Here is an 18,285-nt window from a genome sequence, read left to right as displayed (position 1 = left end):
GGTGGGAAGAAGCCAGACTGAAATGATAAACAACACGTTTCTCATATTTCTAGAAGCCACAAAACTAGGAGACATAGAGCTAAACATTGCATCAAAAGCATCAGGATCCCCAAAGTTAGAATAATCGATTGGCTCTAGTAAACTTAAATTTAATACAAATAGATGTGAAACCCTCGGCTTGAGTTTTTTTAAAAAAAAATCCAACTCTTAAGTACAAGATTTAGGCAGGCATGGCTAAATCATGGGGGTCATAGATAACTGCATTTAAGAAAGATGAGACTATACTCAATGTGAATCAATAGTGGGACAGGCAGCCAAAGAACTTAATGGGATTTTAGGCATCATGAAGAGAGAAATAGTATCCAGAGCAAAGGCATTAACCCTTCCAGTGTACTCTGCCTTGGTGAGACCATACATAAAATATTGTGTTCAGATCTAAAGTTAGATGGTAACTGGCATGGCAAGGGACACTATGCCCTGGGAGGATGGATTGAAGGAACCTGGAATGTTTGTTGTTTGTTCTGTCATTTCAGTTGTGCCAACTCTTTATGACTGCATTTGGGTTTTTCTTGGCAAAGATCCTGGAGTGGTCTGCTATTTCCTTTTCCAGCTTAATTTAAAGATGAGGAAACTGAGGTAAACAGGGTTAAATGACTTGCCCGGGGTCACACAGCTAGTAAATATCTGAGGCTGGATTTGAATTTGGGTCTTTCTGACTTGGGGCTGGAATTTTATCTCCTGTGCCCCTGGGAGTGTTTAACTTGGTTCAAAGATTTATGGTCATAGACCTCCTCCCACTGACTAGTGTTTAGTCCATCTCCATATGCTTGGGCATGCCTTAGTAATCTCTTCTCACCTGAAGGCTAGCCCTTCAAGGTATCTCTCAGGTCCCTGCATCACCTTTACTTTCTAGTTTCCCTTGCTTCCTTGAGACTCAGCTCAAATTCCACCTTCTGCATGGAGACCTCTCCAGATTCTCTATGCTGGGTGAGTGCCTTTCCTCTAAGACCACTTTCACACATTCCATTCTTGACACTCTCCTTTTAATCCACTAATTGCCATTATCCAGAGAATGTCCTAATTGCCCCTTTTATAGGGAAGAAGAAGAAAGATGAGTATTCAATAACTATGAACAGCTGCAAACCCCCTCCTGGACTTCAGCACACAGCTGTTCCTCATTCCCTTCCCCTTTAGAGTGTATCATTAGGAGGAATATGATGCCTCTCTTCAAGGATTTGAAGGGGGGGAGATTTAGAAGAGAGATTAGACTTCTTTTGTTTGGTTCCAGAGAACAAACTTCTTAACAGTGAGTGGAAAGATTCCCTGAAAGAAGGAGTAGAAAGGTATTCAATGTCCACTATAAGTCATATATAAGACATATTTATTTCCTTCACATAATGAAAATGCTCTCACATGAACACGTAGATAGAATTTAAACTAGATTTCAGGCACTTAAATTATAATCACTGTTACAATTTTGGTTTGATATAAGGAAATTTTCTAATAACTCAAGCTATCTAAATAATAAATTGAGCTGCCTTTGGAGTTGGTTCCACCACCACCACCAAGAAAAAAAACAACAACTAGAAGTCTATCTTCAAACAAAGATTAGATGATCACTTGTTGGGAATCTTGAAGAAGGGATTCTTCTTCAGGGATGCTAAGTCTTAGGCTTCTTCCACTCCTGAGTCCCTATGATTCTGAATTACATTGCAAAGAGAGTAAAGCAGTACCCCAGATTTAAGCAGATTAAGTTTTTTTTAATTTTAAATTATTTTACATTTTATTTATTTAATTTTTAATTTTTTTCTGTTACATGTAGAAACTTTTAAAAGATTTTTTTAACATTTTAAAATTCAGATTTTCTCCCTCTATCCTTCCCCTCCCCAGGCAGTGAATAGTCTGATATAGGTTATAACAATACTTTTATGTAATACATATTTCCATATTACTCATGTCATGATAGAAGACACATTACACACATACAGTAGAAATCTCATGAAGGAAATATAATGGAAGATGGCATGCTTCAATCTGCACTCAGATTGCAACAGTTCTTTCTTTGACTGTGGATAGCATTTTCATCAGGAATCTTTTGGGGTTATCTTGGAGACTTTTTCTCTTAATAATGGTTTAGTCCTTCACAGTTGATCATACTGTATACATTGTTTTCCTGGTTCTGCTCACTTCATTTTGGATCAGTTCATATAAGTCTTTCCAGGTTTATCTGAACTCATCTTGTCCTTTGTTCCTTATTGCACAATAGTATTCCATTACAACCATATACCAGAACCTGTTCATCCATGCCCCAGGTGATGGACCACCCTTCAGTTTCCAAATCTTTGCCACTACAAAAGGAGCTGCTAAAAACATCTTTGTACATGTAGGTCCTTTTCTCTTATTTATGATCTCTTTGGGATACAGATCTTGATGAGTGAAAGGGTATGCAGAGTTTTGTGGCCCTTTGAGCCTGATTCCATATTGTTCTCCAGAATGGTCGTATCAGTTCATGGTTCTACCATCAGTATATTAGTGTCCCAATTTTCCCATATTCCCCCCAACATTTATCATTTTCCTTTTTAATTATTTTAGCCAGTCTGGTATGTGTGAAGTGGTATCAGAGTTGTTTTAATTTGCATTTCTCTAATCAATAGTGATTTTGGAGCATTTTTTAATATGACTATAGATAGTTTTAACTTCCTTCTACAAGAACTACCTGTTCATATCCTTTGATCATTTTTCAATTGGGCAATGATTTGTATTTTTATAAATTTGACTCAATCCTCTGTATATTTGCAAGATGAAGCTTTTGTCAGGGACACTTGCTCTAAAAAATTTTTAAATATATTGTTTCCTTTATTATCTTAGTGGCATTGCTTTTACTTGTACATACCCCTTTTAATTTAATGTAATCAAAATTATCTATTTCATTTTTTGCAATGTTCTCTATATCTTGTTTGGTCATAAATTCTTCCCTTATCCATAAGTCTAACAGATAAACTTTTTAATGTTCTCCTAATTTGTTTATAGTGTCACCCTTTATTTCTAGATCTACTATCCATTTTGAATTTATCTTGGTTTACAGTATGAGATGTTGGTTCATGTCTGATTTCTAGTTTTCCCAACAGTTTTTTTTTAAAATACTGAATTCTTTCCCCAAAAGCTTAGATCTTTAGGTTTATTAAACACTAAGTTGCTATGGACATTAACTGCCATGTGTTGATTACCTAGTCCATGCCATTGATCTACTACTTTATTTCTTCATCCATACCAGATTGTTTTGATGATTATTGCTTTATATTGATATCTGGTTCAGCCAGGCCTCCTTCCTTCATATTGATATGAAAAATGAATTTTGTTTTTATTTTTTCTAATTCTATGAAATAATAATTTTGGAGTAGTTTGATTGGTATGATACTGAGTAGGTAAATTATTTTAGGTAGGATTGTCATTTTCATTATGTTGGCTTGGCCTATGCATAAGCAATTAATGTTTTTCCAATTGTTTAGGTTTGGCAGATGAAATTTAATATGGATAAAAGAGAAGGAAAGGGAACAAGCATTTATTAAGTGCCTACTACATATTCTAGACCCTATGCTAGGTACTTTACAAATATTATTTTATTTGATCTTCACAGCAACCCTGTGAGATAGGTGTTATCATTATCCTCATTTCATAGTTGAGGAAGCTGAGGCAAATAGAGGTTTAATGACTTGCTTGGCGTTACACAGCTAGTATCTGAGACCAAATTTGCACTCGGGTCATCCTGATTCCAAGATCAATTCTCTCTCCAGTGCACTAACCAGCTGCCTCCATCAAAGTTGTACACTCAGGTATTGAATCAATAACAACTTCACAGGTTTTGGTATGAGAGAGGCATATCTAGATAATAGTACAAAGAGGATTTCTTTGGGGGTGGAAGGAGACATGGTTAATGGTCTGTGAATCAATGTTTTGACATAGCAGGTGACTAATGTAATCTTGGGCTGCATTATTAGTGTTCATCACAAGGGAAGTTCTACTCCTCCTGGTTTTGGTAACAGATCATTCAGACCCCTAATGCCTGGAGGACAGATGTGCTACATTTCACTCCTCCTCCAGGGTTTTATGGTAGCCTTAAGGGGATTCAGGGGGTTTCTAGTGTCTGATACTGACTCATGCTCCCACTGATTATATGACTATGCTTGGAAGAAACTAGAGATTCTAAGAGGTAGAAATTAGGATGGGAATATATTAGAGAGATGAGGGACCCTTTGTGCTCAGAGAAATATGAAATAGTAATGGAAAGGTAGATGAATGAATGAATGGAAAAGCATTTATTAAATATTTACTATATTTACATAGCATTTCTAATTTCTGTATATAAATTTTTAAAAAGAGTCCTTAGTTTCAAAAAGCTTACATTTCTTTTCTTTTGGCAAGGGATTTATTTTTCTATTTTTAAAGATACTTTATTTTCCCAATTACACATAATAACAATTTTACACTTACATTTTCTGAAGTTATAAAATCCAAATTGTCTCCCTCCTGTCTTTCTTTCCTTCTTCATGGAGATGATAAGCAACTTGATCTGGGTTATGCATGTATTATCATGCAAAACACATTTCAATATTGTTCATTGGTGTAAGAGAATTCTCATATAAAACCAGGACCCCAAAATAAAAGCACAAATAAACCAAAATGAACAGTATGCTTTGATCTGCATTCTGACTCCATCAGTTCTTACTCTAGAGATAGATAGCCTTCTTTGTCATAACTCCTTCAGAATTGTCCCAAGTCATTGTATTGCTGAGAATAGCTAAATCTTTCACAGTTTGTCATCATACAATATTGTTGTTTCTGTTCTCCTAGTTCTGCTTATTTCACTCCACATCAGTTGATATAGGTCTTTTCAGCGCTTTCTGAAAATATCCTGTTCATCATTTCTTACAGCACAATAGACATTCCACCAAATTTCCAATTCTTTGCCACCACAAAAAGGACTTCCATAAATATTTTTGTACAAGTGAGTCCATTCTCTCTCTCTTTTTTTAATCTCTTTGGGATACAGACCCAGGAGTGGTATTACTAGATCAAAGGGTATGCACAGTTTTATAGCCCTTTGGGCATAGTTCCAAATTGCCCTCCAGAATGTTAGATCAGTTCACAATTCCACCAACAAATGTATTGATGTCCCAATTTTGCCACATCCCCTCCAACATTTATCACTTTCTTTATTGTCATATTGGCCCATCTCATAGGTGTGAGGTATTACCTTAGAGTTGTTTTAATTTGTACTTCTCTAATCAAGAGTGATTTAGAGTATTTTTCATATCATTATTGACAACCCAAAAAGCTTACATTTCTAAGAGGGAAGACAACGCGTAAGGGAATAGTACACAGGCAGGATGATTAGGTGTTAGAAGTTACAGGTCTAATTCAAGAAACCACTGCTGGGGCCCAAGGGTCAGGATTGCCTTACCTTTGCCATCTCCCTATAGAGCCCCTCTATTCAGGCACATGGTATGTGGTCCATACCAGCTTCCATCCTGGAGGACATAAGCCTTTGTTGACCGAGATTAATTTCCATTTTCTCTTTCTTTAACTCATTAAGCCTCCTTTCCAGAACCTCACAGACACATTGCTTAAAATTTAGTTTTTGATTCATATTTAGGGTTTTCCTAAAAGAAAGAATAGAAAGGTATTCGATGTACTAAATAAGTCAAATATGAGATAGTTATTTATTTCCTACACATAATGGAAATGCTCTCATATATATATACATTGGTACAACAATGTAAAAAAGGTTTCAGGCACTTAAATTGTAACTACTGTTAAAATTTGGTAGCTCTAAAGCCTCATCAAAAACATAAAGAAACTTGTAAGCATTGCTGATTAGGCATTTCACATTTCACCGTGCTTCAACATTATCCAAACAATGATAGATATATGTCAACTGGTTAAAAAAAGGGGGGGAAGTGGCAGATTTGGACCAATCCTAGTGTCTCCAAAGCAAGCATTTCCCTTGGAACCAACTACTCATTGAACATATGATCTCCAGACTTCTCAAATTCATGAGCTCTCCTCCATGCCTAGATACTTGCACTTCAAGAAGGATGCTAGATCACTAACTCATAAATCATAAAAGGGGGCCTAGGTATAAACCCTCCTAACTGAGCCCATATTCTATGAAGGAGTACAATGGTATAGGGCAAGAGTAGAGACACACACACACACACCTCCTTCATGGAGAGACATAGCACACTACTTGACACATGGAAGAGTCAAAGCGAGAAGAGAGACTCTACTTTTAACTGATGTAGCACCCCATTTTCTTGCCCCCCACCCCATCAAGGGTCAGTCAGACTTAAGGGATCAGGATTTTCTGTGTCATAACAAATAAATAAGTCCTTTCAGCACTGGACCACATTGCTCAAAGCAATCACTTTATCTTCCCAAAGTACAAATACAGGATTAGCATTGCCTGAAGACCCTAGAAATTTTTAGCTTCTCATCTTGAACTTTCCAAAGAATCTTTTACTAATTTTTCATTTATGGACCTTAGTTTCCTGCCAGATGAACTTAAATAAGAAAATACAGAACAGATTTCCTTCAGGGAAATAAGGAGTAGAAGGAAACCATGAAACATAAGGGGATCCATCCAGATTACAGTCACTAAATGAAAACAATAGTAGTGACATTTGCACAGGCAACTTTAGTTGGCAACCTCTTTCAGATGAAAATTCAGCTCTTCTTTCCCCAGAGAACCCTAGCTCCTGCTTTTTTCCTTTGACATTCGTGATTCCTTTGACCCCAATGACCTCTGTTTCAGAGAGTTCTAGAATAGTTCCCCAGTTACAGAATATAGTACCTACTGTAAGCTTTGATTAGAAATTAGATTGGAAGAAAAAAGCTTTGCATGCTAAAAATGCAGAATATAACCCAAAGAGGTTTGCTGCTGTGATAATGAGAATTCGAGAGCCCAGGACAACAGCACTTATATTTAGTTCTGGAAAATGATCTGTACAAGAGCCAAAAGTGAAGGACTGTCTTGACATGCAGCAAGACAATTTGCCCGTGTAGTGCTAAAGCGTGGATTTCCTGCCAAATATCTGGATTTTAAAATCCAGAACATGGTTGGAAGCTGTGATATGAGGTTTCCAATCAGGCTAGAAAGCTTGGTGCTTACCCATCAACAATTCAGTAGGTGCCAAAGAGGGTTCTGAAATCTATAAAGCATTTGAAAACGTCTATCCCATTTTAAAGGGGTTTTTTAAAGCTTGAATATCATGTTTAAAAAACTCTTAAAAGAATGAATTTACATATCCACAAAAGTAATCCACTGAAATCAGAATATTCTATTATTAAAACTAGCATTAAACTGAACCACTGAACTAATGTATGACTATTCACCATGTAATCTGACTTTCAATGTTATATTAAAGTATATTGCTATCGCAATAACCATATCTTTTCTGAAACCCAAACCTTTCTATCTTTTTTCTAAATTTATTGAAAAATGAAAAAATAACTTTTTGATAAAATCAGAACATTATTTTTATATTTTATTTTTTATCTCAGAAATATAAATTTACTTTTAAAATACAATCTGTTAGAGAGAGAAGATTATTGAGAGGTTCAGGAATGATGCTTTCTAGTATAAAAAAACAAATTCAAGGTGCTTGTCATTTTGATGAATATGTAATAAATATACTATGAAAATAAGCATGCTACAAAAATGAGATTTGTAACAATGTATATTAAAGAAAAGCTCCTTGGCATAGGGACTCTAAGTCAATTCAGCCTCAGCTGACAGGAATCATGAAAGGAGCCATTTAGAAATAGATTAATATACTCTTTCCAAGAGCAATGACAGAGTTGATTTGATAGTGGTTCAAGAACAGAGAAACAGGATGGGAGGGGGTGGAGAGATGCAGGGAAACTATTCTTGTGGTGGTAATGAGAGTGATGAAAAGATGGCCAAGGAGAGAAGTGAAGCATGATTGGAGCTTTACTCCATTAGTGCTTTCAAGTCACAGAACAAGATGCTTAACTCCCAAGTTAAGCTTATTACCTCCTTTTTCATTACTATTCTGATAACTAAATCCTTGACTGACACCATTCAGTCAAGAGGAACCTGAGGTTCCTCCCTCTCTGACTGGAGGAACTGAGAAAAGAGTACCAAACTCCTCCCAATGCCTTCCTTTATAGAGGGGAAAAACTGGACTTTGGACCTCAATCCATTGTATACCTACTGCCTTGCCTGATTTTTTTAGAACCCCATAGAATAAGATAACCCCTCGTGTCCCATCCACACACTTTCCTGTTTCCTTTTGTGTATTTTCTTCCCCCCACCCCCATTAGATTATAAGCTTCATGAGGACAATGAGGGTCTTTCTTTTTATTAGTTCTACCTATATCATTTAACAAATGGAGAAAACTAATGAATTTGGATATTTTTTGAGAAATGGTTCTCCCTTTAGCCCCCAAGAACAGTTTGATTTTAAAACTACAAGACAGATCTCCCCTAATGCTATGAAACTGGGCTAGGTCCTCCATTCTTTTGTCTAGATCTTTTACAAATATCGTGGACATCTGCTCCTTATTTATTGGTAAACACTCTTGAGTGATGAAATCAGCTCTAGCCACCATGGTGGTCCAGCTGCATAATATGGAGAAAGGGTGATTGAGATCTGAGATAATTTCTGATGTAACTATTCTCCAATTAGAGATATCCTGGGGAGGGATTGAGAGATGACATCATAAAGGACATATATTGGCTTGTGCGACAGGAAGTTGGTCTTTATAGGGGCTCGAGCAGCTCTCCTATCTAGATGCTCACTTTGGTCCCTCTCTCTGGATCAGCTGTCCTCTCCAGGTGCTTGTGCTTAAGCCTCTTCTCTTTCTTTGGCCCAGCCTGGCCATCTGGCTGTGCAAGCTTGTGTCTTGCTCTCTCTTGGGTCTCTACCTTCTGCCCCATTCAAGTTTTCTTTGGACTGTGAGGGATTCTATTGGCTAGTTCAGTGATTCCCAAAGTGGGCACCAGGGCCCCCTGGTGGGTGCTGCAGCAATCCAGGGGGGTAGTGATGGTCACAGGTGCATTTATCTTTCCGATTAATTGCTATTAACATTTAAAAAAAATTAATTTCCAGGGGCACTAAGTAATTTTTTTTCTGGAAAGGGGGCAGTAGGCCAAAAGAGTTTGGGAATCGCTGGTGCTAGTTAGATTTTCTTGAGCAACAGATCAATATATGAATATTTTGAAACTAAAAATACAGTATCTAGAGACTTTCATTCATTACTCAAAGGATGTGACACATAGTAGGCACTTTATAAATATTCATTGGATTCTATTGAAGCTAGGGCCTACAGATATTGATCAGTCAGGAAACCATTAATCAGAACCTCCAGGACCCCAATCAATCACTCTGGAAGCATTTATTAATCATATAATTTGTGCCAGGCATTGTGCTAAACACTGGATATACAAAGAGAAAGGATAGGAAGAGCCAGTCTCTTTTCTCAAATATCTTACATTGGAATGGGGAAAGAACATATATAAATCAGAACATACGAAATCAATACAGAGTAGATAGAAGCTAACCTTAGAAGATGGCACTTGTCAGATACTTTCTGGCTATGTGACCCTGGGCAAGTCACTTAACCCCAATTACCTAGCCCCTGCTGCCCTTCTGCTCTGGGACCAATACTTAGTATCAATTCTAAGACAGAAGGTAAGGGTTTTTTGGTTGGTTTTTGTTTTTGTTTTTGTTTTGTTTTGTTTTTTTAAAGATGGCACTTGCAGTTCAGAGGAGATAAGAAAGGCTTCCTGGGGGAAGTGACAAGTGAACCAAGTAGTTTTTCTTATTTTTACTTTTAAAAATTTTAAGTATTTTTCCATGGTTACATGATTCATGTACTTTCCTTCCCCTTTATCCCTCCCCCATTCCAGAGTTGGCAAGCAATTATCACTCAATGCCTATTTCCATATTCATCATTTTAATAACAATCTTTTAAAAACCCAAACCCCACATCCAATACCCATATAAACAAGTGAAAAATCAAATGTTTTCCTTCTGAATTTCTAGTGCCACAGTTCTTTCTCTCGATGTGGAAAGCATCCCTTCTCATAAATCCTTTGGGATTGTCCTGGATCATTGCGTTGTTATCAGTAGCAAAGTCTATTATATATCATCATCCCATAATGTTTCAGTCTCCGTGTACCATGTTCTCCTGGTTCCGCTCATTTCATTTCACATCATTTTGGGGAGGCTTTTCCAGTTTGTATGGAAATCAAGCAATTCATCATTCCTTATAACACAATAGTATTCCATCACCATCATATACTACAATTTGTTCAGCCATTCCCCAATCAAGGGACACCTCCCTCATTTCCAATTTTTTGCCACCACAAAGAGAGTGACTATAAATATTTTTGTACAAATATTTTTCCTTATCTCTTTGGAGTATAAAGGTAATAGTGGTATTACTGGATCAAAGAGCATGCATTCTTTTAAAGCCCTTTAGGCATAATTCGAAATTGCCTTCCAGAATGGTTGGATCAATTCACAACTCCATCAGCAGTGTATTAGTGCCCCAATTTTGCCACATTCCCTCTAACATTTATTATTTTCCTTTATTTTCATATTGGCCAATATACTAGGTGTGAGGTGGTACTTCAGAGTTGTTTTAATTTTAATTTCTCTAATTAGAAAGGATTTGGAACAGTTTTTCATGTGATTATTGATGGTTTTGATTTCTTCATCTGAAAACTGCCTATTCATATCCTTTGACCATTTGTCAATTGGGGAATGGTTTGATTATATATTTGAGAAATTAGACCCTTGTCAGAGTGTTTTGTTATAAAAAATTTTCCCCAATTTATTGCTTCCCTTCTAATTTTAGTTGCATTTGGTCTGGTTTGTACAAAACCTTTTTAATTTAATATAATCAAAATTATTCATTTTACATTTTGTAATGTTCTCTGTCTCTTGCTTGGTCTTAAATTCCTTCCTTTCCCATAGATCTGACAGGATTATTATTCTATGTTCACCTAATTTATTTATGATTTCACTCTTTATATTTAGGTCATTTACCCATTTTGAATTTATCTTGCTATAGGATGTGAGATGTTGATCTAAATCTAATTTTTCCATATTCTTTTCTAATTTTCCCAGCACTTTTTGAAAACATCTCAACAAAAGTTCATATTTTTGTAAATATTCACATATTACACCTAGATTATCATTTATTTCTAAGTAAATGGGCAAAATAGTTCTTAATGATTACCTTAATTTGTTGTCCATTAGAGATAAGATCACCCTTTTCATCTTTGATACTATTAATTTGTTTTGCTTTCTTTTTTTTTTATTAGATTAACCAATACTTTATTTTATTTGTTTTTCTAAAGTACCAGCTCCTAGTCTTATTTATTACTTCAATAGTTATTTTACTTTCAGTTTTATTAATTTATCCTTTAATTTTTAGGATTTTCAATTTAGTTTTTATCTGGGGATTTTTAATTTGTTCTTTTTCTAATTTTTAAAGTTGAGAGCCCAATTCATTGATCTCCTCCCTCTTGATTTTGTTGCAATAGACATTCAGAAATACAGATTTCCCCCTGCAAAAGGTAAAAAATTATGGTTGGACTGAATAAAAGAGAGTGTGGTCGCCAGGAATTTATTGCCCAATTCCAAATTTTTTTTATTAATTTATTTATAAAATATAGCGAAAGAGTGAACGTAAAGAAATGAGAAGAGGGCAGAGTAAGAGATCTAGCTTAACGAGCTCAAGTCCCAGCTTTACTACAGCAGGGGTCCAGAGGCCCCAGCTGGAGAACCTAAAGGTCAATTAACAATGGTTTTAGCCACAAGGCCTCCTCCCAGTCAAGGGGCCCCTCTGGAGGCTAGTACCTCCAGGGAAGCTAAGGAAGGGAGTCAGCCTTTTCCACTCACCCACATGATAGTCCTAAGGAGAAATATAAAGCAGTCCAAGGTCCTCAGCCAGAGCTTCTCCAGGTCCAGTTCAAGGCAAAAGAGCATGTCCCTGGAAGTTCTCACAATTTATAAAGACCATTTCTTTCATCACTTCCTGTGCATTCCTCCCATTTTATATGTACCAATTACAACAAAAGCTTTGCTTAGGACTGCCCAGAGAGTAGTCAGTTGATTCTGATTCATCACCCACTCTTGCACACATGGGTCAAAGACCTCCCCCACTTGAGGATTAAGTGGGGTGTTTACACTTTTGGTGATTAAATCTAAAAATGTTTAAATTACCTTTTAGCAAAATGTAATTTCCTTCCTTATCTCTTTTAATCTGATCAATTTTTACTTTAGCTTTGTCAGATATCATGATTGCTATTCCTGCTTTTTTTTACTTTAGATATTGCATAATAAATTCTGCTCCAGCCTTTTACCTTTAATCTATGTGTATCACCCTGCCTCAAATGTGTTTCTTGTAAACAACATATAGTAGGATTCTGGTTTTTAATCCAATCTGCTATCTGCTTCTCTTTTATGAGTGAGTTCATACCATTCACATTCAGAGTTATGATTACTAACTCTGTATTGCCCTCCTTCTTATTTTCCCCTTTAGATCCTGCTCTATTCCCTTTCACTCTGTTCTTGTGTGTTTATTTTGCTTTCACTGCCCCCTTCTGTGTCTGTACCTTACTCTTTGTCCCCATAAAAAGTTTTTAGATTTAGTTACTTTTTTTTGTTGTTGGCTCATTTTCCTACCTTTTTGTAGGTAGGCTCTGTTTTCTGGGAGGTTAGGTTTCCCTCTTAAATGTTAGTCCTTCCTTAATGCTGCTCTTAGCTTATTTTGGGGGTTTCTGCCAGTTTTAGTTCTTCCAAGGTGAGATGATTCAATTGGCCCTTGAGATGCAGATAGCTTAAAGACTTGTCTCAGGCTTAAACAAGCTTTTGATATCACTCTGAATTTGATCACATCAGTGGCTGATCAAATTCTAGTCCGAGGTTTAGGTGAAAGTTTTTGGTCTCACTGTATACTTGATCCAATCAGGCAAATAGTTGATTGCCTTGGCCTAGAGCTCCACCCTGTGCCCCTGGCAAAAAGATCCAGATCCCCCTTGGGTCAACCAACTACCCCAAGCTGGGAACTATGTCCTCACCATAGGCTCAGACTGGGACTCCTGGCTTCCTCTGAGCCCACACAGATCAGCCCACTTCAGCACAGACTGCCTTAGGCTGGGATTCCAGATTTTATCACAGATTTGAAACATCATGGGATGTGGACTGGTTTGTACCACTATTTGCCCAGGCAGGGTATCAGGATCTGAAGGTAGGCTTGGGATTAGATTCTAAACCTGGGACAGCAGATGTAGGGTTGGGTGTGTGTGTGTTGCTCTTGACTTGCTCATGACTCCTTGCTATAGCCTCCTGCTGACTCTATTCCCCTCTCACCCCTGTGTCCCAAATGTTCTCTGCCTACTTTTTCAGTCATTATTTTCTTAAAAAGTGTTTCTAGGCAGCTGAGTAGCTCAGTGGGTTGAGAGTCAGCCCTAGAGACTAGAGGTCCTAGGTTCAAAGCTGGCCTCAGAAACTTCCCAGCTGTGTGACCCTGGGCAAGTTACTTGACCCCCATTGCCCACCCTTACCACTCTTCCACCTAGGAGCCAATACACAGAAGTTAAGGGTTTAAAAAAAAAGTTTAAAAAAAAAAGTGTTTCTGTCTCCTTGTTCGTTCTTTCATTCCTGTATTCATTTTGTGGTGTGTTTTTTTTTAATATTGATTAGAAGGGATTCTGATGGTGACCTTGAGCTTCTCTGCCTTACTTCGCCATCTTGGTTCCACCCCCTGAAGGAAATCAAGTGAACCAAGTCTTAAAGGAAACTAGAGGGTCTAAGAATTTGAGAATAAAAGAAAGAGTAGTCCAGGCATAGGATACAACTAGTGGTCCAGTGGTTCAGAAATAGGAAATCATTTCTGATATAGGTACCAATGAGGTTGTCACGAATCATGGAATCTGAGGATTTTGTATTTAACCTAAAGACAATAAAAGCTTTGTAAGCTGAACCATGTTTTAAATGAAATCAGAGAAGCAATTGAGCTACACTGAAATTTTCCCAGTGTGGTAAGATATATGTTTTAGGAATATTAGTTTGGTAGTTGTATGGAGACCAAAGATTACAAATCTTCAGAATATTGCCAACCTATGGACAATGACCTGTCATCTTATTCCATTCTATCCAATCATCTGGGTAAGAGGGGCTCTTACAGTTCTTTCTTTCCAGAAGAAACTTACCTGCAGGATGATATACTGGAAAGAACACCAAGTTCTAATTCTAGCTCTTTTATTATGTAAGTATATAACCCTGGGGAAGATATTTAACATCTCTGGGACTTCAACTACCTAATTTGCAAAACAAGGGCAATGAACCATATTATTTCTAAGATCTCTTTCCATTCCTGATGTAGGCTACCCAACATCAAACATTTATTAAGCACCTAGTACATAGTAGATACATACCATGTTAATCAATTGAAAAATGAAGAATGACAAAAGCACTATCCTTGCCTTAAAGTTCACATTCTAATGGGGGACACAGAATACAAATATCTATGTATCTATAAGATATATTTTGGCTAAATTGAAAGAATATTTAGTAGCCAATAGCAACATGAAGCTGTAATTTTTAATGTGTACTCTTTTAGTAATAATCCTTACAGAAAGAATCTGAGATTCTCAAATTCAATTCTGCTATATTTTGATTTATTTTCTTTGAGTACAAAGGGAGATATTAGCTGTGAAAATTTACAAAATATGTTTCCTACTGGTTATTAACTCTAACCATAATGCTAGTGACACAGACAAATTTACTTACCATATATGGGCCTCAGTTACTCTTTTTTAAAAAAATTAAGGGAGATTGGACTAGAACTGTGGTCCTTAGCCAAGAGTCCATGACTTTGGTTCTTTTTATTTAATTTTTTGATAACTATTTCAATTTAATTGGTTGCCTTTGTTATTCTATGTATTTTATTTTATGCATTTAAAATATTATTCTGAAAAAAAGATCCACAGGTTTTACCAGACAACCAAAAGGGTATGTGACACAAAAAGGGGTTAATAGCCCCTGGACTGTATGATTTTGAAAGAGCCTTACTTAGGAACTAAAGTTATCCATAGCTTCCTTGGCAGGTAAAAGGTTTCCCTTTGTAGGAAGTCAACAAACAATGCTGGATGACCCCTTATCTGGCATGTTGTAAAAACTAACCATCTAGTCCACCCCAAACCTTTGTGGGAAGAAAGGTACTGCAAAGGCAGCTACATTGTGGACTGCTTTAAATGCTTAGATTTCATGCTGGAGGCAACAGGGTTTTCAGCCAAGAGTAACGTGATCTGACCATTGCTTTAGCACGCTCAATTCCACAGCTAGGAGGACAATGAATTTAAAAAAGAGAGTGATTAGAGAAAAGGAGACCAGTTCTCCAGGTGAGATGTAATAAAGGCTTGCTTTAAAATGTTTTGTAAACAATATAGAATTATACAAATTGAGGCATTATGCTGTTTAGTCCCCACAGTCTATGGCACTTGCTAAAGAAATGTAATTGGTCAACTTATAGTATCTCATTCTCTGTTTTAAATCTTTCATATGGGAAGCACAGCTGTGAAAGAAAGATATTAAATGGGGTCTATGGAATCATACTTAATTTTTATTGTTTAGTTGTTTCAGTCATGCCTGAATCTTTGTGATCCCATTTGGGGTTTTCTTGGCAAAGATGCTATAGTGGTTTGCCATTTCCTGCTCACTTTACAAATGAGGAAACAAGCAAATAGGGTTAAGTGACTTGTCTAGGGTTACACAGTTAGGAATTGTCTGAGTCCAGATAGAACTCAGGAGCTCCTATCTCTAGGCCTGGCTCTCAATACACTGAGCCACCTAGCTGCCCCTCTCCCCAAGCCATTTAAACTTTCCTTAGCAAAGGTTCTTACCCTTTTTATATGTCTTTTATCCTTTTGGCAGTCTGATGATGTCTGTGGACCTCTTCTCAGAGAATGTTTTTATTTTTAAAATAAATTTTTATTTATTTTACTGGGCAACTAGGTAGCAAAGTCAAGTACTGGGCTGGAAGTCAGGAAGACTCATCTTCCAAAATTCAAATCTGGGCTCTAACACTTAGCTATGGGATCCCAACCAAGTTACTTAACCCTATTTGCCTCAGTTTCCTTTTCTATAAAATGAACTAGAGAAGAAAATGACAAACTACTCTAGTATCTTTGCCAACAAAACCATAAATGGAATCACAAAGAATTGGACATGACCGAATCGACTGAACGATTCATTTCATTATTTTCCAATTAAATTAAAAAATTTTTAATTCATTTTTAAAATTTTGAGTTCCAAATTCTCTCTCTTCTGCCTCTCCTCCACCCCTTGAGAAGACAAACAGAATCATATCAATTATGAGTGTGAAGTCAGGCAAAAAATTTCCACATTAGCCATATTGCAAAAGAATACATATATACACAGACAAAACAAAGAGAAAAAAAGAAAGGAAAAAATATGCTTCAACATTATTCAGAATTTACCATTTCTCTTTCTGGAGGTAGATAGCATTTTCCATTACGGGTCCTTTGGAATTGTCTTCTATCATTGTCTTGTTCAGAATAGCTAAGTCTTTCACTGTTGATCATTGTTACAATATTGTTACTGTAGACAAAGTTATCCTTGTTCTGGACACTTCACTTTGCATCAGTTCATATAAGACTTCCTAGGCTTTTCAGATGTTTTTAAATGCATAAAATAAAACATATAAAATTGCAAAGTAAACAATTATATTGAAATAATTATAAAAAAATTTTAATCAAGTTCAGAGACCCCAGGTTAAGAACCCATAAAGAGTCAAGATTCTTCTTAAAGTCTCATTTTCTAAACTTTTTTTTGAGACCCAGTTTCCCTATTTATAAAATAAAGGGGGTGGCCTAGATTCATAGTAGTGTCAATCTCAAATACAAATCAATCCCTCAAATATAAACCAATCCGTGAAGTGGTATATCTACTTAGAAAAACACAAATTAACATAAGCTATATTGTATTTTTTATTTACATTTCCCAACTACATTGAAATCTGGTTCCTGAACACTCTTGAGTTTTACAGGCTGCTAGAGCTTTGGGATATGGATTTGATATTTTGGGACCAGACTAAAAAGTCCCTTCCCCTTCCACATTTATGAATCTATTATCTTTGTCCTCTTTTCTGAAGACTGTTTTCTGAATCCACCCCAAATTTAGGGTGTATTTCTAATAAGATCATAGAAAACCAGAACTTTGGTGTTGGAAGGGACCGTTTCTAGTCAAACACCCCTCCTTTTAGGGAGAATGAAACAGAAACCCAGGGAAATAAAGTTATCTGTTCAAAAGCTATTCAGTAAAATTGGGAAGAATAATAACCCATATTTGCATAGCACTTAAAGGAAAGTTTTCCATGCAACAATCAGGTGAATTAAGTATTTGTATTATTGAATCATAGATTTTGAAACTCAAAGGGACCCTTGAGACTGGCTGATCCAATTCCATAATTTTATAGATGAGGAAACAGTCCTGAGGAAATTAATTGACTTGCTCAGTCACACAGATGGCAAATAGCAGAACTGGTTCTTGAACCAAGATCCACCAACTCCAAAGTCCACATCCATTCTATAATGCGATGGTAGTAAGATAAGGAAAATAAAGTATTTAAGGAGCTTGTTCAGAGTTACACAGCTAATAAGTGTTAGTTATAAGTTTGGAATTAGGTCTTCCAATTCTTGATCCAGTACTCCATTTTTTAAGTTGCATTGTCTTCTCTGACTGGTTATAATGGAGAATGACTTCAGTATTCCCATATATTCAACTCTTGATAAATCCCAGTGCTGTGCTTGCTTTAATAAAAAAAAAAAGTTTTGCAGTAATGATACATAATTCAATCTATGGTTCACAGCAACTCTTTAAATCTTAAAATAAAATCTTACTCAATTTGCATAGCCAATTATCATACAGTTTATTTTTTCCCCCAAACAGCAATATCTCCTATACTTGTTTTCACTTATTTTCATTCTATTTATTTCTCACAGTTCTTCAATTTATCAAGGTCATTTTGAATTTTTATTATATTAGGGAGAGAAAATAAGTGGTGATTTTTCATATGCAATATATATTTTATATTTCTTTTTTTTTTTTTTTTTTAGGGATAGCTTCCTTGACTTTTTTTTTTAACATTTATTAATATTCATTTTTAACATGGTTACATGATTCATGCTCCACCTTTCCCCTTCAACCCCCCCCCCCCGGGACCCCC

At 36.3% G+C, this 18,285-nt stretch overlaps 1 protein-coding gene and 1 pseudogene across 1 annotated transcript in view; both read left to right on the top strand.

Annotated features, from left to right (window-relative positions):
• Nucleotides 1-7,263, top strand: part of LOC123246003 — a 59,960-nt pseudogene extending 52,697 nt beyond the window's left edge.
• The window catches only part of TLR5 (toll like receptor 5), a 95,964-nt gene that overhangs the window by 51,838 nt on the left and 25,841 nt on the right, over nucleotides 1-18,285 (top strand). The window lies entirely within an intron of this gene.

The sequence above is a fragment of the Gracilinanus agilis genome, chromosome 4 (genome assembly GCF_016433145.1).
Source record: "Gracilinanus agilis isolate LMUSP501 chromosome 4, AgileGrace, whole genome shotgun sequence".
Lineage (NCBI taxonomy): Eukaryota > Metazoa > Chordata > Mammalia > Didelphimorphia > Didelphidae > Gracilinanus > Gracilinanus agilis.
This window is presented reverse-complemented; position numbering and strand designations above follow the sequence as displayed.